This window comes from Gallus gallus, chromosome 4 (assembly GCF_016699485.2).
Source record: "Gallus gallus isolate bGalGal1 chromosome 4, bGalGal1.mat.broiler.GRCg7b, whole genome shotgun sequence".
Lineage (NCBI taxonomy): Eukaryota > Metazoa > Chordata > Aves > Galliformes > Phasianidae > Gallus > Gallus gallus.
This window is the reverse complement of record NC_052535.1, coordinates 51820300-51844474: the sequence shown is the minus strand read 5'-3', so window position 1 is coordinate 51844474 and position 24175 is coordinate 51820300. Positions and strand designations below refer to the sequence as shown.

The following is a 24175-nucleotide window of genomic DNA, read 5'->3' as shown; positions in this document are numbered from 1 at the left end:
AAAATTAAAGTAGAAAAGAAAGTGCAACAATCAGAAAAGTCAACATAGTGGAAGAGTGATACAAGACCGTTGTAGCAAAAGGACTAGCACAAATGGAATAGCGTCACAAAGGAAAAATGCTCACCCACTGCCAAAGATCCAGGCCTGCAGGAAAACTCCACAAGAGAGAGATCTCCAACCAGAGATCCTTTACCAGTAGTAGTCAGCCCTTAGATGAGGTCTAAGAAAGGTGCAGCCAGGCTCCACCCCTTCCAGTCACACAGCTGAATTGCCTTCACCTGTTCTTCCAGGGCTGACCGGGTCCCTTCCCCAGGTGTTCAATCAGTGGTTCAGGCTATGACTCACAAGTTACCATACAGAAAGATTTCTTTTTTTTTTTGTTTTGTTTTTAATAAAAAAATAAGGGAATAATTAACTGCAGAGTATATATATGAGGCAAAAAAAAAAACAACAAACAAACAAACAAAAAACACACCTCACCATTATTCTAAGTTATCAGAGAAATAGATTAGATTATTTATTATAAAGATTTTCAGGGCTGTGATCGCATCTGTGCAGCCAAAACATTCAGACCTGAGTTCTTTTTTTTTCAGGAGACATTCCTGGGAAACATTAGTGGTTTTTTGTTGTTGTTTTGGTTTGGTTTTGTTTGTTTGTTTGTTTTTGTTTTTTGCTCCCTCTGCTTTTCTCTCTCTTTTCCTCTGGCTTTTGGTTTTCTATTCCCAACAGATCCCATAGCAGCTAGGGCTTTTTCCTTAACTTCTAGGGGCCAGAGAAGCACTGGTACTAAGCAATGAGTTGGGTGTAGGGCTCAATCTCCCATCTCTTGGCATCTGCCCTTATATGAGCTGCCTTCTGATCCTGCTCTTTCAGGGATGTTTTCCAGACTCAATAAATAACACATATATTGGCTGTGCAGCTGCAGATGGTGGCAGCTCACAATTTCTGTCCCTTGGAGCTGTCAATATTTTGAGACCTATGCTGTGTTAGAATAAAACATTTTAGTTAACTTTCATGCATCTTGAAACAAGTTTTTCAAGTTTCAATTGAGCAGCGATGAAGAGTTGTATCAAAATGAAGCAGTCAGTATATTATCTTCCTACAGTTTTCATTTTCTCTTACATGCCACTCTGCTAGTAGTCAAATGTATTAGTACTAGCAATGACTTTTGAAATCATTTTAGTGATTATAATTGTAATGGTTTAAGTTCATTCAAATAATTTGAAATATCAGAGGGCACATGATTAATACTGCTATCACCTATAATTTCTTTTTAGTTGATGAGCAGTTACAATGCTACTTAATGCAGACTGAAATTTGAGCTACTTCCTGTCCTCACTGTAACATTTTAAATATGAAACAAATGCACAGAAATAAGAAAAATAAATTGTAGTTACGTAGTCAATCTTCCCAGTACAAATGGCTTTTCAACCTGATTTTTCACCTAACCTTTACTCAGAAACTTCTGTTATCCTTCAGGTGCCTGTTCTACAGCAGTTTAAAGATCAGAACTCCCCTCTGATTACCAAATAAGCTAGCACCAGTTACACAGAGGGTGTTTCCCATCAAAAATTTACAATCCCTTACCCCCCTGCCTCATCATTTTGATAATAATAATCCATATGAAGGAGGAAAACTGTATCTGATCTGAATATTGTCTCCAGAAGAGAGTAAAATGTTGAGTTGTTACCAGATCTACCATCCTGGAAAACTCTTGCTATGAAAGCTCACACCACTATTACTGCCATAAAAAATCATGTCCTTCATATTGTCAAGACCTCTTTTCAAATCTTACTGATTTTAGGCATACAGTCTTTTCTTCAGTAACAATGGTTTTTAAATCTCTGCAGGTTTAGCCATCTGCAGAAGCTGCTAGCTGTTGAAGCTGGTAAAAAATAATAACAACTAGACTTTATTTTTCATTATTTAACTCCAAAAATCTTGAACATGTGCTTAATTTGAAGTATGTGTGTATTCTCACTGGAATCAATGGGAATACACAGATGACTAAAGGTAAGCAGATGTGTAAGTTGTAGTACACAGGTCTGAAATTAAGAAAATTTTTAACAAGTGAGAGCTGTAACAGAAGAGGAAATCAAAGATGACAGAAACAATAAACAGCAATAATATAGTGGAGTCAATTGAAGACACATGTATATCATGACCAACATCACAAAGTATTTCAAATTAAAAAATAAATTAATTGTAAAAATGAATTCCTGATCACACATCTGTCTCCCCTCAAAGGGCAATACCTAAAGGCATAGGAGCTGACTATTAAGAATGGACCTGAGTGAGGAAAAAGAACCTTTCAAATAACATTGTCACTGTAAAAGAGAAGAAAAACATTACAGATATGTATCTTCAGTGGTAAGAATAGATGATCACCTATAATGGCTGCATGTGAACGAGCCTCAGATAAGTTAAGGAAAATAAGGTAAAAATGATCAAAGCCAGAGCTGATAAAAGCATAGGTGAAGATTTCATCTCTCTGAACAGAAAAGCATTAGTCTTAGGAAGACTTTAAGAAAAATATTAGCAGTAGATGTCTGAGGATAAATACTTCTATTTTGATGCACTTGAAAATTCTTCCTTGCTACTTATCTGCTCGGCAGTTTCAATATGTGTATGACATGATCTGGAAAAAAAAAAAAAAAAAGAAAAAAGAAAAAAAAAAAGGAGGAAGAAAGAAATGGATGTTGTGTTGTGTGGCATGGTTTAGCGAGAGCCATTGGTGATGGGTGAATGGTTGGACTGGATGCTCCTGTGAGCCTTTTCCAACCTTAGCAATTCTATGATTCTCTAAAAAATAAGAAAGTAAAGGAAGTAGGAAGTACTGGAAATGTCATTACAATATTCTCTTCATTTTGGGTGATGACACTGGCTTGAGGGTTTTGCATAAACACCCCGTGGTACCACACTGCTCAGCCAGAGCTAGTGAAGTACCTCAGCTCAGAATTCCTTCCTTCAAATGTCTGATCCCCATATCACTACAAAGCCACCCCTTTGGTACTATATATATAGCAAAGATTCACAAATTATGCAGGCACTTAGTAGGGAGTAAACACGTTAAAAATGTCAATATTAATTCTAACTATATGAATTCTATCTGTGACATTAAACATCTGTTTAAAGTGGTTTGTTGTCTTGGCAACTATGCTTTTAGAATGATACTGAGAATGACAGATGACCTCTAACGATGATGGGGTGACTGGCATGTGGGTGGCTTGTGGTTGTAATTGTGGGTGGTCTGGAAGGGGAAGGAGATAGGATCTTACTGAGATTTTTGAAGGAAAAGCACTTGTAGTAAATTTTTCAGCTCAAATTTATGATGTACATTACCTGCATCTTGGAAGCTTTACACTGACAGAGTCAGGGAGATTTCTCATGTCTAGCACTCAGTGGGAGCTCACAGTACAGCTCAGTACAGGGCTTGTCCTTAACATTCATTTTGGTGCTCGTTCTGGTGCAGAGATGGGGCTGAGTCATGGCTTTTGGAGTCAAAGCCACATCAGAAAACCCCTAAAGTTTGAGGGCACTTAGACTGATAGCTTTGGCTCGAACCATCTCTGATCTTCTGTAAACAATTTGGCATTCTTCCAATTTGTGCATACTCAGTGAATGATGTGAAAGGAAAGAAAATAAATATGCTAAAATAATCCTTTCACCCCCTGTTGCGTCCATGAATGAAATGAGTCCATCAGAAAGAAGAGTATCTGCCAGTATCAGCAGGGAGGTTATTATCTCTGCATATGTTTTTTTTTGCTGAGGAAATTCCTGTTAGGAACTGTAGTGGTGATATGCAGAATGGTGGAAGGATGTAGTCACATTGTACAAATCTGCTTCCATCCAAAGTTTTAATTTCCTGGGGCTCTTAAACCATCCTCCAAGAGCAGTATGCCATCCCTAAAGAAATTAATTTGTACCGTGCCCAACTTTACCAGAATGGGACAGAGTTCTTCAGACTACAACATTGCCAAGTTAGTGATGTTCTTGATGTGTTCATGAAAAAGACCTCTGTTACATGGTTGCTGCTGATGCCAAAGGACTGGCCTGGATGACTTGAGATTCTCCATTTAGCATGCTTCTTTCATGTTCTGTCTCTTTTCCCTGTCCACAAATGTACCAGCCTCTGTTTGTAAAAAAAAAAAAAAAAAAAAAAAAAAAAAAAAAGGGGAGTCATGATAAGTGTGTTTTCTTAGCTGCCATATTTCTTAAATTTAACAGAGGTTAGCAAATTGCCAACAGGTGAGAAAGAGGGAGGGTGAGAGAAGACACATGTTAGTGTGCATGCCTGTTTATTCCCATCTGTTCTCAAACTGCTTCTGATTTCATGTGAGCACAAACCACAAGCAAATGCTGAAGGCAAGAGGAGGAACAGCACAAAATCAGTTCATGTGAAATCAAGATCAGTCCTTAATAAGGGACAGAGGAGAAGGATTCACAAACTCACAAGAAACAGCTTGACAAGGAAGAAAAAAGTCAATAGCTACAATAATTTTATAAAAGGAAGAGCAGGATCCCAAAATAAAAACCACACCATTGGTGGTCACTGGTGTTGTGCTAAGCTGTCATCTGTTGAATCTGGCAGTCTGCATGTCATTCAGCAGATAAATGCCTTTACCAGAGCCCTTTGGACAAGGAGAATATACAGCACACACGTTTAAACCAGACTGCAAGGGCTGGGGAAGCTCTGTTGGTGGTCACAGACACCAAAGAATCAGGTATAGGAAATTCTGAGTAAGGCAGACATACTTTGAGAGGAAAAAATAATGAGAAGCAAATCTTTTTTCCCTCCTCTTACCCAACATTTTGGTTATCCAGGCTGACTGCACTTTAATGCAGCCACTCATATATTTAAGAATGCACAGCGATTATGTTTGTGTGGCTAAACTGTAAGTGGTCTTTCCTTTCAGATAGCCACAGAGCCATACAATTTGCTTTGGGAAAGCAAGACATAAATTTTATCTGCTCTCATCCCTGTTACTATAAGGAACCACATACGAATAGTGGCACCGCCTACTCTGCAAACTATTAAACACAGCACAGCTCATGCTAAAGCAAAGTGTTAACTGTATGCCATGTGGTGAGTCTCAGCAAAGCAAGAAATAGTGGGATTTTTTGTAAATTATTACATGGGCTCAGAAATCTTGAGCCTGTGCAAACATTAAAAAAATACTCAAAATATTTGAACTGGAAAACTCACTAATTTGCTGTAATGCCTGTGGATTTCTTAAAAAAATACAGGATCTTCTTTTCCAGTCATCCTCTCAAATGTGAAGTGGTTTAATGAAAAAGAATTCTAAACAATTTTATTGTAGCATGTTTTCATAGGCTATTTACAGTCATTTCAGTTTATTAATTTATGTATAGTTTGTGTCAGTTCTCAAACAAAAACAAACCTTTCCTGAGGGTAGCTTCATCCAAGTTTTGCCTTCTGCTCCATTGTTCTTTGATGTACTCCATGGAAACAGGCGCATTGCTGGAGTCTCCTCCATTCACATCAGTGCTGGCACAAAGTTTTAAGAGACAGCAATTATGCTGATCAGCCTGGGGCTTTTAAAGGCTATTTCTGGGGGCACCGCAGCCCATTACACTCCATCAAGAATGCTGAGATCTGGAACAAACCCAACATGCGCTGTAGTTTTTGAAGATGCTTCTGTGTGGCACAGCGCAGCTGGAAAACTCTCTCGTTTGCATTTGTTACCCCTACTATGCCAGTGCTCTTTGTGTATATTATCCAGATTTATTACTTAATTCTCACTTTTTCCTTCCCTTTCAAGAGGCTATAACTAGGCTCAGTGTTTTCTATGCTATCTGGTGTAAAAGGACAAGAAAATAATAGTTTTTAGAGTGACAGGCAGAGAATCCTCCACAGACTATTTGCATTACCCAATATATTTTCTATCAAATAACACAGAAGCAAGGTTTTTATAATACTACTTCTACAGAAATTTCCAGTTCCTTTTGTTTATTTCTAATCTACATCAGCCGGGCCTCCTGCACTTTTGGGTGAGCAGTTGGTTTATAGTCCAACACATTAATTATCTTCACATGCCAAAGAAAGCTTAGGAATTGCCCAGTCTATTTCAAAACCTAGAAAAAGTACAAGGTTGTATCTGGCAGCAGCAGTATGCATTAAACATCCTCAAAGGAAGCTTTGTTATTAAGGAGAAGCAACCCATTTGGACCAAGTAGGACCAACATAAATCTTCATTCGGGACTTCACATACCAGAAACTATTCTGAAATTAAATAAGTTTTTTATTCTCCTTTTTCTTTTTCCCCATAATACTTATATCTCCTAGTCTCTGTGCTTCTAGACTGTAGTCTCCAATCAAATAGAAGACCTCTCTTTTAGGGTTCTATAGGGATCTCTATCAAAGGTCTCTAATTCAATAAAAAACCTCTACACTCCTTTGCAGTGTAAGTATCAAATTAAGCAGAATCAAATGGAAAATCATTTTTATTACACAGAAAAATGTTGCACTTTGATTTACTTTAGATTGACTTTCCAAAGTGTCCTGAAGAGAAGAGCTTCTGCAACCCTCCAGGCAGAGGTTGAAGAACAATTTCTGTTCTTGCTACACTTATTTATAGGAATTCAAGCTATTAGCATTCCTCAGATTGCCACATGCAGAAATGAGCTCAGTCTCCTCGCTTCTGTCCAACAGCATGCACAGAACTACAAACCACAGTAATGTGTCAAACCAGACCTGACTGAATCTTCTTGGAGACATGAGAAGAGGTCATGTAGTCACTATCTCCTCATTTTTCCAGTTCTGCTCTGAAGGAAAGAATGTCTAAAGAATAGATATTCTTTCCTTCCTTTGCTGTACTGCCTGTTTGGATAGTGTGTTGGAAAACTTAGTCCTACAGTGTCTGTGATGCAGTGTGAACTAAAGTGGACTATACATTGTTGAAAACTCTCTGGATTATTTTGAAAAAAACTGTCCATCAGTAATTATTTCTTCCAGAGAGCAGTGATGCAATGATTTCAAAGGAAGCTCCCAGAAGAGAAAACATAAACAATCCAGATGAACGTGCCAGATAGCTGCCAACTTTTCTGATTCAACCCAGAGCCCCTCAGTATTCTGTTGTTGGTTCTAAGGTCTGGCTTGTGGAATCAGGCAATGACATGGATACTCAGCTTTCACTAATAAATAATTCACTTCTCATCCTTTAGATTGCTGAAGAAAAACTGAAAACAAGGACTAGAAGAGTACAGAAAAGGAGAAAACAAAATCCCCTCCAAGTTCTTTACAGCTGCATTATTTTTGAACAATGCAACTTATTAAGGAGTTTCTGACTCATGATCTTGAACTACTTAGCAGCAGAAATGCACATGCTACATAAATTCCTCCAGATAGAGCAGGCACCCTACGTGCACTCAGGCAGGCTTTGGGAGAGTCACACACCCTCCTGCAGCCACAAGCTGGGGCTGGACTGCAGCTGGCTGGCTCCATCACACTGATCATGCCACATGGCTCACTAACCCACTCCTGCATCAATGATGCATAGAGAGAAGGATGTTCTGCTTAGGGAGACGGCATGTATATGTTATTCTTTCTTGCATGGGCAGGATCCGAATATCAGTAGTGCCAATAATAATAATAGCAATAACAATAATAACAATAACTGCAGTAATAACAATAATAATAACAATAAGTTAAATAAAGCCTTCTGTCTCTTCTTTCTGCTGTATCGGTTTGGTCAAGATAATCATAGAACCATAGAATCATTAGAGTTGGAAGAGACCCTTAAAGGCCATCTGGTCCAACTTCCCTGTAAGGAACAGGGACACCTACAGCTACATCAGGTTTCTCAGAACCATATCCAGTCTGACCTTGAGTGTCTCCAGGGATGGGATACTCACCACATCTGTGAGGAAGCCCTTACATTGTGTCAGTGCAACCAAACTACACAAATTCTTCTACACAAAGGATCAAACTTGAAACAATAATAAAAAAGGTGGTCTCCTATTTTATTGGCTGCTGAGAGAGGAAGGACAAGATAGACATACAAGAATTTAGAGATAGTGTTCCATCTGCCCAAGAATCTGAAATCTATGGAATATAAGCACTGTGTTTGCAAAACACTGGAATGTGGCTAAAATAATAAGCAAATTACAAAATAAAGATCCTGACAAAGAATTTGACTGAATGTACTTTAAATGTGCTGAGGCCAGCTGGGAATTTCTTTAAGCCCCAGAATGAAGTGAGGTTTCTGATGTAGATAGCCCACAGTGGGGCAATAATGTTGCATGGATTTTATGAGTTTCAATAACTCTGCTTTAATCAGAAAATTAGAAGTAAGCGAGAAAAATCCCTTCAGCCCAATTTGCTACTCTATTAAACCAGTATAGCATCAGAGTAATATCATCATTTTCAATGGAGTTATGTTGGCATAAAATTGATGTCAGAGGCAGGTGAATCAAGCCCCAAGACAGCCATGAATTATGTTCTTTCTATCTGATATTTTAAAGTTCAAACGAAAGAATATGGTGGAGTTGGGAATGAATCCCAAATGAAGTCATCCTGAATGGCTTGATAAAGAAGGATATGTTTCTAGTGCTAGCTTAATCACTCAATATACAGACTATGTCATAAATGAATGCGCCACCAAGACAATCTTGATGCCACGGTTGTTTTTTTTTTAAAAAAGTAACCTTCATTTACACACTGACATTATTAAAACTTTGCAGTGTATTACAATGGACAAACCCAAATATTTGGGTAAGATTTAAAGATTATTATTTCATTTTACTGAACAAAAAATTAAAATACTTACCCTCTCGTATGAGGAACAATTTTGTAAACTGTAATGTAAGCAAAGAACTTAGCTGTACTTTTTCTGTGTTATATATCTACAAGAAAATACATAATTGCATTAAAAAGAAGAATGCTATGCTAATTAAAAACAAAAGAAATAATAGACTTTACAGTGAAGTAAGATTTTAACTTGAAAGAGCCAATTTATTTTTGTACCATTTGAAAAGCCCCAGTATTGTAATGTTTACTAGATAGTTGCAAAATTACATGAAATTGCTTAAAAAATGGAAATCTGCAAAATAAGCAGAAACAAAGCATCTGTAAGTAATAAAACATCTGAACATAAAAATATCAACCAGGAGACAAATGTTGCCAAACGTATACATAATTACTGTACTTCATTAGACCCAAGTCTGATGAATCTCAGTTAAACTTGCAAATACGTTTGAGATTCAATCTGCTTTTGCACCACTTCTATGTCAGGAGAATTCTATTAACTGTAAGGTTATTCTATAATTCTATAAGGTCAGTGGAGACCTTCTGTTGGTATATGAGAAAGGGAGAACCAGGAACTTCACTTTTAGTCTGCCAGGAGAGACATAGCCACTTATGATTTCTGTGTCTTAAGTGGAATGAATGCAAAAACCCCAAAAGTGCAATTTTTACCGCCAGGAATTGTACAGCTCAAGCATGCAAAATGAAGCAATATGGTATTTTAGTGCCAAAGTAAGTCCACTTAAAATTTCTGAAAAACTACAGTTTGCCAACTCAACGTCTGCTGAATACAACTAGGCAGTAATGAGAGATAAACATAGGAAGGTAAATGGCCAGCTTCCTGTACAAATACTTGACTTCATCTTAAATATTCAAACTAAATCCCCTTACAGCCATAATTCGAAACTGTACCCATTATTCTTTTGTTCCGTACTTACATGGGGTTTTAGCATTTGTGCAGCAGTTGGCATCACAGAAGTCAGACCCCCCCCCCCCCATCATTTCTTTAGGAAGCTCCACATGGTACAACTGACATGTTTTTTTCTGCTCCATAACACTGTAAGAACAATTAAGACTCTTCTATTTAATTTAGGGTTGGGTACATACTTAAATGCACATTCATCTACCAGTACACCTGCATCTTACAGGATGTTCTACTTTTAGAGTATCCCAAATGCCACCTGAGGTCCCAGGCACTTTGCATAAAGGATGTTCTGTTTCATACCAACTCTACTAAACCATAGAGACTGTACAGTGAAGATAAATGTTGGTGCTTTGTCCCCAACTCAAAGTCAAACATATAAAATCACTCTTTGGTAAGAAAACTTGGGATCATAATGCTTTTCTAATAGTGCTTAGTTTGGCTTGTTCTGCTCACAGATTTCAGAGATCAACTAGTAATTCCCCTAAGCTGCAGGTCTTCCACTAAATTGCTATTGAATAGACATAATGAAGCAGGGAGACAAGCCAAGAAGGATTAAAAAGACAAGCTCAGATCTCAGTCTTGTTAATCCACATATTTATATGGTGCTTTCTCCCTCACCCCTTATTACTGCTTCCTCCCATCCCACTGCGTAGAACAGCCATGGACAATCTGGTTCCTGGTCTAAGGCAGACCTCCAAGGTCAGGAGACACCAGTTCACCTTAAGAAGAACATTAAATCCATTTGCTTTGTAACTATGAGGCTCACATTCAAGAAAAAATAATACATTAATGACCTCACGGGTATACAATGCCCAGTTCACAAGATTTAACCGCTAGGGAATTTAGTCAAATTTGAGAGTTTACAGATTTGGTCTATCACTGCTACCAGTAGCGAAAAGAGAAGCCAACAACCAAAAAGTCCCCATGAAATGTTGAGCAAGAGCATTTCCAGCAACATGCAGGGGAAGGAAAAGAAAAAAAAACAAAAGAAAACAAAACAAAAACTTAAACAAAGAAAAGAAAAACAAATTAAAAAAAAATCCAGAAAGCATTTATAGATAGTTAGGCAGAATAATGGAAAGCATAAAGCACTGATCACATGTGGATAACTCTGGAAATAGGAGAAAAGAAAACAAGAACTCTAACTTAAAAATATATGAATCACAAAAACAACTCTTTACAGTAGGTTTGCTGCATGAGAACTATAAGTAAGAAATCACAAGCAGGAGAAAAATCAAAGGTCAGATTAAACTGTCTTCATTGAGATTCTAAAGCAATAATTACTCAAGGACGAAGTGGAACAGTGCAGTCATTAAAGTAGTTTTAGATGGAAATATAACCTCTGTTTAGAGCTGAGCAATAACCTTACTTGAACAAAAAAATAATGCAGAATAAAGAACTGCAGGAACAGAATTATGATTACACTGAATGAATAGTGCATTAATATCTTTTTTTTTTCTATTGATGTATCTTATGAGCAAGATTTGGTCCAAAACACCTGGGGTAGAGGAGGGGGGAGCACATTTGAAAGAGAAAGACAGGAGTGAAGAATAAAAGTTCTGCATTACCTAATAATGTCAATAAATAGCTGGTTCATGTTAAAATGCATTTGGAAGCATTTCAGTTATAAGATGACAGCCGTATAGATGGTAGACAGGGAAACTATCATATTAACAGAATATACTAGTAAAAGTTATCAATTCTTTCAGAAACCATCATGGCTGCCTTCTTAGGATGAGTACTTAAACTGACACTCTGTAGTCCTTATTAAAAAAAAAACTTTTGTCTGATTGAGATCTTCTATATTTACTTAAAACCAACAACAAAAAACAAACAAACAAAAAAAAAACCAACAGCAAATTGCTTTGTGCTTTATCTTATTTTCATCAGTACAGAAAAAGAAGTAATGTTTCATCCTTTGCTGAGCAATGCTTAGAATCATAGAACCATAGAATCATAGAGTCGCTAAGGTTGGAAAAGACTCACAGGATCATCCAGTCCAACCATTCGTTTGCCCTTCACCAATGGTTCTCGCTAAACCATGTCCCTCAACACAACATCCAAACACTCTTTGAACACCACCAGGGTCGGTGACTCCACCACCTCTCTGGGCAGCCCATTCCGGTGCCTGACCACCCTTTCAGAGAAGTAGTATTTCCTAATGTCCAGCCTGAATCTTCCCTGGCTCAGCTTGAAGCCATTCCCTCTAGTCCTATCACCAGTCAAACGAGAGAAGAGGCTGACCCCCAGCTCACTACAATCTCCTTTCAGGTAGTTATAGAGAGCAATAAGGTCTCCCCTGAGCCTCCTCTTCTCTAGACTGAACAATCCCAGCTCCTTTAGCCACTCCTCACAAGGCCTGTGCTCCAGACCCCTCATCAGCTTTGTTGCCGTCCTCTGGAAGGGGCTTACAATCAACTGTACCATTTTCTTGCCTCTGATCCTCATATCTTGGAAGTGATGTCTCATTCTTAATTTAATTGTCACTGAGTGTATCATTTTCGAAATATCCATGTTGGTTTCCTTGATTTGGACATTTAGTCCACAGTTTAAGTCATTACTTCTCCAGATACACAACTTGAGTGCATAATCATAAAAAGAGTTATTTATTATTATTACAGCATCCTCTACATCCTTTGTTCAGATAACGTTCTCAATGTCACCTGCCAAATTCCACAATTTACATTTCTCTTCTCTGCTTTCTTTGAAAAATGTATAATGAAACAACATATCATATCTCTGTAGAAACTCAAACTGTACAAACAGAAAGATGCTGACAAGTTTCTCTATATCCAATTAACCATTGGTATTACTTGAACACAGAAAGCTCTTGGCTGGTGAGATTAAAATGCTCTTTGACGTATTTTCATGCTTTAGTGACCAGGAAGGAAAGAAATGCTCTTTTCGCAGCCTTTTGAAGCACTAAATGCATGTCTTGATTAATGCATATTTGCTCAGGGGTTCATGGATTGGACTGAGGAGAAGGCCATGTGATCATGTGGATTCACAGATCTAAATTAGAAGAAAAATCTTAACAATATCAGTCCACAGGTCTTTAGAAGCTGGTTTTTCAGTTTGTCCAGAAAATTCATGTTCAGACCTCTGGAAATCATTTCCCATGCTTCAGACATGTTTACAGTAAATAAATCATGTGGTGGATTAACCGAAAACCCATGTCATGCTTTAGCTTGTGTCTTTAAGCTTGAGAGTTTACAAAAAGATTCAGCTACATTTGTTGTTGTTGTTGTTGTTGTTTGTTTGTTTTTACTTCATTCCTACCAAAGAACAACTGGGAGAAACTAAATCTCCAGTAAAGATATGAGGTGTAACTCCTTGTGAGGAGTCCTCTCCAATAGACTCTAGATCAAAATGAACAGATCAGAGTTAAGTTATATTAGAGGCACAAGACCTTAGAGGTTTAATTTTAGTTCTAACTCAGAGAGTAATTTTTCTTATTTTCCAAATTTCAGTTATGCTTGCATTCCATTTTCAGTACTATTAAGAGTATTACTTCAGTAATGTGTTGACGGAAATTCTTTTCACACAGAACCGTAGGATGAGTATACATGGTGCTGAATGAAATATTTTTCTCAGTATCAACATCCTTTCTCCCCAGAGTATTTTTTTACATTGTCCAACAATAATATGAAGAACTCTTAAGAAGACTATATTGATGAATTCTGCGTCTAGAGTTTATTGAGCCTTGTTTAGCCAACATGGCAATAAGTATTTATGAAAACAACATTGCTATATCATTTAAAATTGTGATAACCCCCCAGTGACCAATTTTTTCCAATTTCATTACTTTCAGAATCTAGACAAAAAAATTAGAGTTGCATTAACTTAATCTGGATCTTTCATTATTCAGCCATTGAAAAAATTTCCAGTGTCAAATTATTCACATTATTAATGTTAGACTGGAAGGTTTAACAGTAGATGAATTTTACTGTGTGGATTCCATTCCATACAATAAAATTGAAGCTCCATTTTTGACATTCCAAAATAAATCTAACACACATTTGATAAGCTAAAAAGCAGTAACTGTAATTTTCTTTCCATCACTGTAAACATAGATTGAAATCAAGTACAGTCCATATTTTTTTAATTGTATATTGTTTCAAAGATAGTAAATTCAGGTGTTCTTTTTGATGCAGCTATGTTATTACTGATTTAAAGTCAGTATCTGCTCTAAAAAAGTTAAGTGCAATTTCATTTGACACAGAATCCACAGAGCCTTAAGCATGACATGGACATGTCATCAAAGGCAGTTAATTAGTTCTTTAATTTGCCACGAGGCATCAGCAGATCTCTAAGTGAGTACCTCAAGCACTCTTCTTCAACAATTTTGTCTTCTGTTTTAAACCTTGGGAAAATTGTAAGTATACACTTATGAAGAACTCATATTCTGTAAATTTGAAGCCTAAATTTATAGCTAAATTTTTATTTCATGAAAAAGCCAGCTGATCATTACAGTGCAGTTTGGGGATTTAGTAGCTTCCTAATGAGAGATCTGAACTTTGAGTAAAGACATAGAGTACTTAGCAAGGCTGTATATATATATCTACATGCATATACCCCTGAAATGAAATATATATGTATCTCCTTCAGTCAGACAGGCTTTGGTAATAATCCTTTCTAATGTGAACTGTGAGACACTTTTACAGTCTTTGAATAATCACAATCTCTTTGTTGTCCTCTTGTGTCCACTCCTCTAACAAGAGTATTGAGCGACTTCGTCTTTCAGTAGATAGCAACAGTGCTCAGCAGCATATGAGGCTTTCCTCAGCTTTTTGTTCAATCTGGATTTTGTAGTGAAAACACTAGATATAATGCAAACTGTTTTATAATCCTAAGAACAATTCTGGTTTAGGAGCCTGGAAGCTGGAGAGAACATGCTCATAAATCATCTGGAGGCAGTAGGAAATGAGACACGCTCAGCTACTCCATACAGCACTGCATTTTAATGATCTGTAGCTATTTGCATTAAGACATCATAACCACTAGCTAAGGGCATATAAACAGCAGTGAATAAAAAATAAACAAACACACACAAGAAAAAGCCAACATAGGCATTTGGGCTAAACCCACCTGTTAAGGAAGGGATGTAACTTTCTCTCACTCACAAATACAGAAAATAAAGTGATATCCTCAGCATCGTATTTCCAGCACAACCAGGTTCATGCATTGGCCCCTGGAAGGCCCTCACCTCTTTCAGAAGATACAGCTCAGCAGAGATGGGATTTTTGCCAGGATGCTGCAGTTCATGCTACATTAACTTAGAGTAAGATAAAGTTCTCAGAATAGTGAAAGATTGATGCTTGTCATGTACCATGTTACAGTTAAGTAACCATGTATTAGGGCAGGAAGATCCGACAGCACCAAACCAAAGTCTAGGTTAACATCATTCTTAGATTTACCTGGCCAAGATCATCTACCAGAGAAGGGAGAGAAAAGCAGATAAGTAGTGAGGTGGTTTTTGTAATACATTGTCATCAGATGGTAATTTAAGAAAGAGCACATTTCAATTTCTTGAAAGATTTTGTTGTTAATAAAGGGCAAGATAGTTTCATCCAGGTGATATTACTGGACTAATTTCCTAGCAAAAATTAGTTCTTTCCAATGTGCAATCTAAATCAGCTGTAGGAAAGACGGAGCTCTCCTACCACCTCCTTAATTTTCCTAAAAGACACAACAGATAAACATTCACCCAGCATACTGGATAGAGGGTCTGACACTTGGCTGCATAACTTTGTTAATCATACCTTGAATGTACAATACCTAATTATTAATTGTCATTTGCAGGAGTGAGAAGAGTACATACAATTTTAACACTGTGATACTCATCATAGTGTCCAAAAATGTGACTTTAGAAACCCTGACTTACTATTATTGTGTCCAAATCAATGAATAGTTAAGAAAATCTAAAAATGTGTTGTCACTTTACTAATGAGGGCACAATAACAGCAAGCTGTAATACATCTTTGCTTTTCCCCACTGTAGGAATTCGAATCTTGTCCTGACATCCAGAGCAGTGCAGAAAATGCTGGCACAAGCCTCTACCACTCTTGAGCTGCTGCATATATCTCTGAGTCTGGTTATCCATATAACTCATTTCCCTTTTTTTTTTTTTTTTTTTTTTTTTTTTTGCATGTTCAGAAGGGAGAGCATGCAACTTTGAGCACAGATTAGATACTTGTTGCAGTAGAGGGCAGTAGCATTCATTCACAAGTCAGAAAGAGCAGCGTACAGCATATATAAATACCAGTGCTGTTCTCAGGTGATTTAGGTCAATGGAGTGATGTGAAGGAAAAACAGTTCTTCTCTGGAAATGAATTGTACTTTTAATATCTTGTTCAGAGTGCAAAACAAACTCTCATCCCACTGTTTACAGATAGAAATAGGTAATCAGACCATGTAATTCCAATATTAAAATCAACCCACACGTGTTAAAATTAGCAACATCTTTGGAAATCACTCCAAATTTATGAGAGAACAGAGTGCAACCATTTGTGCTTCATGCAACAATATGTGTAACTTAAAAATCTGTAGTATTAAACTTCAGGCCATCCCCACCCCATTAAAATAAAAGTCTCCTCCACGCCAGTGGAAACTGGCAATCCTCAATGAGTAGCAACAGCTTACAGAAATATATCTCTATTTGTAATCATTTCAGTGTATGGATGATGACATTTGGAAACATCTGGATCTGATGATGTCCACAGGAGATTCCAAAATGGTAGTGTCTAAACGTGATGATACAATAAATACAAGATGTTTTATTTTAGATTGAAATAGAAAAATAGAGACAAGGGCAGGCTTAGATAAGGTATTCAAGCATGGGACTTCAGGTGGCAGGGCATACTCCTCTTAGCTCTAGAAAATACCTCCAGTAACAGCCACTTTCTGTGATCTCAGAGCAGCCCTGCAGCTGTTCTCCAGCCAAAATTCTTAACAGGCTTGTGCTCACCAAACTATGTGGCCATAATTCAAACCATTCACTGCTCAATATAATTAAGAACCAATCTCTGAGACCAGAACAATAGTCTGCTCAAGTACTAGCACATGGGAGCAAAATGAGACTTTATGTCTTGGCTCATGTTTGCTTTCATCATTTTTCTTCTCTTCCAAGCAAAATCCTTCCCCTCTCCTCCCCTACAGCACATCCATGGGCTGTTTTCAGGTTACCACAGCTCATTTCTGACTTTCTTCACCACAGAAATGGAGCCACAAAATTACACTGAATGTACTGTCATGCACGAACGCTGCAGCAATAAATTTAGGACCCCTATCTTAGAGACTGCTCACTCAGAGATCCAATAGCTAGACATTCAAAACCGATGGGACACTGTTATTTCTGGTCCACTCCAGCTACTTCTGGTGTGGAACAACATTGGAAATAGCAGCAGTTACACAAATGTTGCTGTTTCTTAAACCCCTGATGACTCTAGAACTACTTCAAGTCTCAGCCTGACCAAGGCCAGCCTCAGGGACATTTCTGACAGCCAAGAATAGCTAGTAAGGAGCAGTCCAAGGTGATTTCTTGTTTCCCACTACATTCCCTGCTCCACCATGCAAAGACTGAGACAGCCGAGAGACATAAAGCCAGTTTTATGACCCAGTTTTCCTCTCTCAGGCAAATTTCCTGGTAGACTGGGCAGGCACTGCTCAGCTCTGAAGTTTCCAGCAACCTGAGGAAGATTTGCTCTCCAACAGAAGCTAGTCTTCTCTGTGCAGGAAGTGTGTGACATCCCCCAACAAATCCCCACCAAGCTTTCTGTCATGGGTTACCTACAGTTACTGCTTATGAGTTCCACCTTCAGCATGGGCTACAGGGTTAAATGAAGATATACAGCAAAGCAGAAAATTATTAACACAGAGAAAAAGCATAAAACTGTGGGACATGAGCAGAAAGATGATCTATGCTGTAACAGGATATAAGCAGAAAGTAGCTCCTCTTCCTACAAGTGCCGAACTTTCTAAAGAGGACTTTCCTCACTTCAAGCTACTGACAGAGATATAAACCCAGGAAATATTTTCGGTTTTGCAAAACAAAGTAGTGCTAAGGAGGCCAGGGAAGGAACATAAAATATATTTTGAAGATTTGAAATCAAAACCATCTGGGGACTCATGGAAAAAAATACCACAGACAGGAGTTAACGAAGAGGAAATCTCAGGAAGGTTCATGTCATACATTTTTGCTATTTATTCCTCACACATGAAAGTTTCCTTCCCTGTGGAAAGGTTCCCCATATTCTCCATAGGCTTGGAATATGCAGAAATTAGAGGGATCAGCTGAAGATCTAAACAACAACTGAAGGGGCCCTCACTATTAACAATGGCCTCAGTTTCACAGGAAATGCAGTGGGTACAAAGATCAGGTGAAGGTTAATTAATAGAAACAATGATACTGTCTACTCAAGGGTCATCACCCAGCTCAGGGATGGCTAAAATGCCTGAGGTTCTAGGGGTGGGGGAGAGCAAGGGGGGAATTTTGCTCAGTTCTGGCTGCCTAGTTTGCCAATATACTTCCCCCATAATGACTGTGGTACATTAAAAACTTCCAAACTCAGTGCAGGAAGGCTGTTAATTCCAAGTGCAGTTTGTGATCATGATGGGGAGAACCACTAGCTCTTCAGCATGCTCCAGCTGGGGATGACATGGGAGGAGCTTGTTGTTTGGGGAATCAAAATAAATTTTTCTTATGGTTCAAATCAGTTACCCACACCACAGAGTGCTGATTGTGTTAGATTTCTCTCTAACTAAACCTAATCAAATTAGCATCACTGAAATGCAGAAATATAATAGGGAGATTAAGTTTTAGCAGAGCCTTTCTATCCCTTAATTAACCTTTGCTATCATCAAATTGGAAGCTTCTGAGATCATCCTTGCAAGACAAATCAACTGAAGTAAAGCAGTACCCATGTCTTATTACATAGCTATTCAAAAATAAGCTACGTAAACAGCTTGTCATATTTCCATATATAGTACAGATGGAATTAGAGCCATCAGCTTTCCAGACCATGGATCATTTCTACTTGGGAAGCAAAGATTTTCTGCCAGGAGTGTTTTTAGGAGCTTAGGCACTATTGTCATTTCACTGGAATTATTCCTAGATTTCCTGGCTACCCTGTGATGTATAATGGGACGTGCATGCTGTTCACTTTTGCATGTGGCCTGATTTTCCTGCATACGGCTTGGCATATGAATGAAAGGAGAATGTTGCCATTGTTAGTTTTGCAACTGGCAGCAGAACTACTGCTCCTTAAATTTAACATGTCTATGCAGAGGATATCCATGCTACTCATGTGACATGGCAAAGAAGAATATTTCAAAGTTCAAAGCCATCAGGCCAGGTTTTTAATTTGTTTCAGACCTTGAAATCAACGGATGCAAGTTGCCTAAATGCTTCTATGCATTTGAGCCAGTGGAAATACAGTCAGATACTTTTTAGGTGTTAGAGAACAGCTCTATGTGCTCATGGGTCCCCTACTGCCTTCCATATATCTTCCTAACAGAGATCTATCATTGTGTCCCTTCTTTCATTCAGGATCTTAATCTTAAACATCACGTGTTTGCCCCCAAATTCCTCATTATTATATATGTCCTTGCACAGATGTTCAGAGTGACAAAGCTAGCATATGACATCAGAGTTTATCCTACAGCAATTCATCTTTCTGCATTAACTGTGTGATAAACTACAGAAGAAAGAGGGGCCTTCTTTCCAGTTCTCTTATCTACAGACTGTCATAAATATTACTGGCAAGCTCATGACCCATTTCCTCCAGTTTCTTGTGATAACTTTGTTGCATTTGTTTAAAAAACTTGTATCCCAGTCCTCTTGTACACTAACCTATTTGTTGTAGAATCACTGCAGCTGTTGGTAAACTGTATCTTTTACGAGAAGACATGTATAAAATGTTTAAGGTCAGATTTGTCTCCATGTCCCGGTCAGACTGAGTAATGATCAGATTGCCACAATAGCAAATAGGGGAAGGTTCATTGTGAACGAAGGACTTATGTGTGGATGAGCAACAGGAGGAAAAAGAATTGACAACAGGAGTTTCATTGAAACGCACCCAGCTTTGTCCAGTTCAGGGTTATGTTTGTTTTAATAAACATGCAAATAGTCTCTTTTCTGTTTTTGGGGCTAACATATATATACCGTCACACCTCTTTTCTCTGAGGTTGCTTGTTTTATGTTCTGGAAAAATCAAGCTGTTTAAATTAATATACATAATACTGATGAAATGCTTCAGGTGAACAAAGCCTTAAATATATTTCAAATGTGGACTATTAAAATTGTTTTCATCTATGGATCACAAACCTTCAAAGATTTGAAGATGTAAATTACATGTCTCATGCTCTTAAACAAGCAAGTTCACTACTGCTTGAAGTACTTTATGTGTTGGATATCCCTCTTTGCTCTAAATCCTGCAGTCTGGTTCACCTCAAACACTCTTGGATCTTTGCTAAAAGACTAAGAAACACTATAGACTCTGGAAATTTACACTGTACTCCTCAGGCTACTAGCATCCACAACTATTCTCCCTTGCTTCCTGCTTGCCCTAAGAAGCCTTTTAGATGTAAGAGAACCATGCACCAAACATCAGCCAGATGCTCTGACAAAATGACCATTCTCATACTTTGAAATCATGCTCTTATTTTTATCATATAAAACAAGACTCTGACGGTGCTATGAGGAATATGGGAAAATCTCACCTGAAACAAAAATTGGACTTGTAGCACAATGGATGTGATAGTAGACATACCTCCATCCAAAACAGGGAGAGATCCACCATTCCTTACTGAACTCACTAAGAAGTGATTTGAGAAGGGATTTCTGTTTTTCTCTTTTCCTGTTCCAGTGCAATCTCACCATGTTTTGCTGAAGGAGAGAAAAGACACCAGTTCTGCTGCTTTTTTCCCTTTCCCTTCACTGACTCCAGAGGCTGATTTTCCCTTGCTGCTCTTATCAGTTCCCAGGCCCCACCCTGCCAAAAGGGAAAGACCCTTCTCTAATGTTTTTCTTGGAGAACCTTTTTAACAGTAAAACTCCTCTGCAGCTCCCCATGATTCACAGACCGTGTCTTAGTGCTGGGTTCACCCAACCAGTTCTCTGGTGAAGGGTGACGGAAACAACACTTCTTCAAAATGCATCTTCTTTTGTAACCCATGCCTTCCCTCTTCTGTTGCAAACCAGTCCCATGTGCATACAATTTCTTCACATATAGCAGCCATACTTTTGTCCCTTTTGGTTCCCTGTACAACGTGAACAATGATAAAAAGAAAAACCTGCAAATTCCTGAAATGCTTTTTTTTTTTTTCCCCCCTAGGGAATTCTTGACCTGAATTATTTCATTGGAAATGGATGATGTTAATGAAGCAATAAATAAAATCTTGAAGAACTTGGAAAAAGCAGACATGGAATATGAATTAGCTGGCAGTGAAGTAAATGTTGTAAGTTTCTTTTACATTCATAGGCTTTTTTTAGTTCCAGTTTTGTGCCCTGAGTCACTAAAGTGCACTGAGATTAAACCCGGGTATCCCATCAAACTTCTTTTAAAATTTCTGGCTAATGTACACTTTCTGATTGAACATCTTGCAGATAACTTGTGCTATCTTATTTTAATAAAGTTAAAGTTTTCTTAAATAGTTCTGAAAATAAATGTCTGTATCTGTCTTGATTTTCAGAAAGGAAACTGAGAAGAGGGAGTAGTGGAGAACTGAGTACAGAAAATACAAATTCACAAAGAAAACACCCTTCCCCTCAAGGCAGCAAAATGAAAGTGGAGAGCCCTTTTTCCATTATCTTAACTCAGGAATTAGAAAGCATTCAGATAACTGTAATTTTTCCGCAGACATTGAGCCCAGAGCTTTCCCAGGGTGAGCCAAGTGGTAATCACAGCCTCTGTCTTTCAGGAAGGTCTGAGTCTGATCGGCTCTTTATCAGCTTCATGCAGAAGCATCTCCCTATGGGTGGTGTCAGTGTGGTGGCCATTACCCTCTCCCACATGTGGCAATGCAATGTCCTCTCCTCAAGGAAGGAGAGGAATGGGGTTACTAGTAATGAGAAAAGGGACATTCTGTGCTCCTCACCCCAAACCAGTCACATCTTTGTACTAATGTCACTGGGATATCTTGCCCAGCACTGCTTTAGAACATAGAATCATAGAATTGATCAAATTGGAAAAGACGTTCAAGATCATCAAGTTCAACCACAACCTAACCATACTACCCTAGCTCCAACAACACATCGCTAAATCATGTCCCAGAGCACCACATCCAAATGGTTTTTAAACACATTCAGGGATGGCGACTCAACCATCTCCCTGGGGAGCCTATTCCAGTGCTTAACAACCCTTTCAGTAGAGAAGCTTTTCCTGATATCCAACCTAAACCTCCCTTGGTGCAAACTGAGGCCATTTCCCTTCGTTCTGTCACCTGTCACCAGTGAGAAGAGACCAGCCCCGCTCTCGCTGTAAGCATATTTCAGGTATTGGAAGAGAGCAATAAGGTCTCCTTTCAGCCTCCTCTTCCCCAGACTAAACATCCCCAGTTCCTTTAGCAGCTCCTCATAGGGCATATCCCCCAAGCCCTTCACAAGCCTTGTTGCCTTTTTTTGGACCTCAATGTCCTTTCTGTATTGAGGTGCCCAGAACTGAACACAGTACATGAGGTGGGGCCTCACTAATGCCAAGTACAGGGGCAGGATTACTTCTCTAGTCCTGCTCACCACACCATTCCTGATATAAGCCAGGATGCCATTGGCCTTCTCAGTCACGTGGGAATACTGCTGGCTCATATTCAGCTGACTGTCCAACGGTACACTAATGTGTGCTACCAATGTGCTGCCTGTCAATGTTTTAAGCTATGGACAATGGCTGAAACCTGTGAGGCTCTGATTATTATTTCATTGGCTGTCTGTGTGCAGTACACCTGCAGCATAATGTAACTTTTTATTGTAGATGGAATGCATCCAAATGAATTCCTGCAAACAGAGTTACATATAACAAAAATAAAATCCTCTTGGGCTTTTGCCAATATAATTGGAAATCTCAATTTATAACAATTTTAAAACTCAGTACCAGCTGGCAGCTACTGTTTGTAGGGGATTCATTTTGGTTATGGTAACAAATAAGTGCATTTCTGTTAAGGCAATAACTAATAGTAGCTTTATGCTGAAATCCAATGAGATGAAACAGCCTTGTACCAAAATACCTGTTACTACAGCATCTTGGAAGCAAAGCCAACTGCTTCTACAAGGTTATTCCTACGCAGCCACCACAGACAGCACTAGAACACATGGTATTTGAGTGCTTTTTGTTATTGCTATTCTTCTTTTTAAATAATTTTCAAGTTAAATGTCATTAATAACAAGTGCAATTGTCCTATAAACACAGCAGAGTATACATTTGTGCTGTCAGAAATTTATATTTAAAAAGAAACTTTAAACTCTTGTCCATCAATGCCAGTGGCAGAGATTAATATTCTATGCAGAAAGAAATTTGCATAAAGAAAATATTGTCCCAAGATCACTAGATATTCCTCTCCTGCTCCAGAAATAAAAAGAATGAAAGCATGAAATAAAGAATTAAGAATAAGAGATGTAGCACAAAGTGCTACATCAGCATTTTCAGTGGCAGCTTCTTACCATTAGCGAGGCTGCATTCTCCTCTCTGACACATGAATCATTTGGTCTTAACCCCATAAGAACAGATGTGAAGAGCCGTGGCATCAAGCAAAGCCACTGTATGGATGGCCTGAACCAAATCCTCAGCAGTTTTGTCTGGTTCACATTTCAGTCAGCACTGCTGGAAGCAGTGGTAAAGCAAGAGCAAAGGCCAAAAACTATCCTTGAATGGGGTCCTCAAGAAAACTTACCAGCAGAACAGACCCACTCCAAGCTCTGCTGCTGACAGTTCTTTAGGAGAGAGTCACCAAGTTTTTGTGAGATCGCAGTTAAACCTTTGTTAACAAATTTAACAAAATTTGGCTTTGTGGTTTTGCACCACCTGTAACGTGGGGGATTTACCTGACATATTACCTGAATTACCTGAAGTAATTCTTAGTTTTCTACAGTTGGTAATTATGATTTACTGTGGAAAAAAGCAAACTGTATGAGAGCATTTCACTCCCCCTATATCTGAATTAGAAAAGAAAAAATATATATATAGGAGGCAGGATGTATCCATATAAGTGCAGAATGAGTGTTCCCATGGCTGTTCCACTGTAGTCTTTTCAACTCAGTCTATTTCTCAATACGTTAGAATATCTCCCAATTTGCCAACTAACTGCAACACCTACATTCTGAAGAAAAACAAACAAAAAACCCATAATTACATTAAATTTCAATGATTTTGAGGTATAAAAGCTAATGCTTTGTTTTTTGAAGAAGTTTTCAAATTCCTCTGACTTAAAAAACAGCAAAAAACTATAGGTTTGTAAGTTCATAGGCAGAGTTAAAAAGTGATGCTTTGTACTCAGCT

General features: G+C 38.2%; 1 long non-coding RNA gene across 1 annotated transcript in view; it reads right to left on the bottom strand.

Annotated features, from left to right (window-relative positions):
* The window catches only part of LOC107051798, a 51915-nt gene that overhangs the window by 3990 nt on the left and 23750 nt on the right, over positions 1–24175 (bottom strand). The window contains exons 5-7 of the long non-coding RNA XR_006939210.1: positions 8790–8817; positions 5403–5617; positions 125–4132 (exon numbers count right to left, since the gene is read on the bottom strand). This is a non-coding gene — a long non-coding RNA (uncharacterized LOC107051798). The remainder of the gene's footprint in view (positions 1–124; positions 4133–5402; positions 5618–8789; positions 8818–24175) is intronic.